We start from the raw sequence: 2,402 nt of genomic DNA, 5'->3' as shown, positions 1-2,402 counted from the left end.
ATAGCAGCCTGTAAGACAAGAGAATAATCTAAATTTAGAAGCTTTAAAAACGCAAAACTCACTAGCTCTTACAGTCAAAAGGCAAAGTTCAATTTTGTTTTACTGGAGACATAAGAATGGAGAAGGATAAACATGCAGGCCAAGTTTTAGTTGTTTCAACTATTAGTAAGTAGACCTAAAAAAAACCCAATAAACTTAGCACTGAAGTCATGAACCAATCTAAGAACGTTGCTCATCAGTCACCATACACAATCATCTATAAATCTCAGTCAGCATGCTCTGAAATAACAGCGAGTACATCCACTCGTTACTGAGTTTCAGCCTGCTGCGTAACTGAGCATGAATTATTGCAAACCACCGCCAAACATCAACACGTTAAGAAAAAAAAACATCCCTCAACTGGTTACCACAGTCTTCCACTTTGCTCTTAGCTGTGCCCAAAGAGGGGCAGAGGAGGTGGGAAAAAGCTAGCATGCCCAACCCATTTTAATGGCATTATGCATAAACCCATTTAAACTATCTCCTCCTGAGACACGCCAAACCAAAACCCAACAGGACGAGAAATCACGTCAGTGTCTGGGGTGGTCAATATAAGACTGCTGTTGATATAAATGTTAAGTATACGGCATTTTTCCTTGAAGAGATATCAGTGTTCCCTTAAAAACCAAGATGAACTGCTTTTTGTTGCAGTGTTTTGTTTAGGTCTTTGCTCATCAGCCACCTCTTTACTGCCCACTAATTAGGATTGTGAGGTACCACACAAGAATGAATGCAATGCACACGAGACAGACAAATTGATATATATATACAGACATACATGAAGGCATACTTCTGCATTTTTCTCATGTACCCACACTCGGTCAAAACCAGCTACCTGCTTAAGGGTACTATCTCCTTTTTTCACGAACACCAAGCCCAAGGGTCTGAGACTGTCAATATTTGTGCAGACTCGAAAGATGGCCCTGCTGCGGTGAAACGCAAATCAAGCGTACATACGGGTGTACAAACTGTGTACACCATTAAAGTAGCTGTCATAATTACTTGCCCTGCTGTTGCCATTAGCTGAACTACAAGCCAGAGCTGCCCAGCAAAAGAACAGGGCTGGGGTACGCAGGTTTCACAACAAACACTACTCGGCCAATTTTCTTGTGATCAGATTAAAAGTCTTCCGTTATCTGTAAAAGAGGGGTGGGGATGAGAAAAATAATTCCTTTTGAGATCTATTACAAGTGGTGGTGTGCAGGCTTATCAGGGTTTGTGCTCCGAGGATAGCAGGGCTGGTATCGGGACCGCAGTTCCTTCCCATCTGGCAGCCTTGCTCAAGTTCCAGAGCAGTTTCCCACAGGCAGCAACCAGCCATTTTGCAGTAGTTTTGTCATTACTGATCCAAACAAGATCTGAACACAAAGCACTGTGGTCTAGGATTTCTCTAATATTCATCAGCAACTGAAGGCAAACAGAATTAGCTTCTGATACTTATCAGACACTCCAAAACTAAAAGAAATCTTCCAGAGCTAAAGAAATAGCGCCCTGTAATGCTATTCCCAGTAGGAGAGGCAAGCGCCAATTTCATCTAAAAAAAAATAAATTCAAACATCACACAGTTACATGTACCATATGCTACTTCTTCCAACACAAACCTGACAAACACAGGGTGTGAAAAATGTGCGAGTTCTCTTCACGGGAAGCCTACACAGTCTTCATGAACAGTACACACCAGAGTTTCCAATTACTATGTAGAACATTATACGCAAAATCGCTACAGAGATACTATTTTCTTCTATCAGTAGGTCCCAACAACATATTTTAAAAGTCAATAGGTACTTTTAAGCTCGTGTGAAAGTATTTAAAAATTAATTCTCTTAGTTTGATTATTATAATACAAACATCTCATTATTTGGCTGTATTTCACACTTAGATAACTTCAGCCACAGAGTCTGCCTGAAGTGATTACTCCCTTTTACCTTGAAAATCTCCAAGGCTGTACATTGTTCCGTGTACTGCAGACAGTGCGGTACAAAAAGGATGAGACAGAAGGAGGGTGTTTAAAAAAAAAAATCTTTCAGACCATATCCAAATTAGAGCAGCCTAAGGTCTCCTTTTTCTCCTGCTCTCAGGAGCAGCCCTTCGTTTACCAAGTCACAAGTGACGTTTAGATGAATCTACCCAAGTTGTGCCATCTTCAGGTTAAAAATACTGTCTTTACAGGGATGTAATTCCGCATGCTTACAAAACAAAGGTACGGGGGTGGTGAAATCAATGTCATTTGACTTCTCAAACAGGAGCAAGTTGCCAGAAACAATTTTGCGAAAGGCTGAGATGAGACACAAGTGATTTTTGGCTGTATCAGAGTCACATTATAAAAGTTCCACTACACACTGGCTCAAACAACAATCATCGCT

This window comes from Cariama cristata, unplaced genomic scaffold, assembly GCF_000690535.1.
Source record: "Cariama cristata isolate BGI_N322 unplaced genomic scaffold, ASM69053v1 scaffold14177, whole genome shotgun sequence".
NCBI classification, from domain to species: domain Eukaryota; kingdom Metazoa; phylum Chordata; class Aves; order Cariamiformes; family Cariamidae; genus Cariama; species Cariama cristata.
This window is presented reverse-complemented; position numbering follows the sequence as displayed.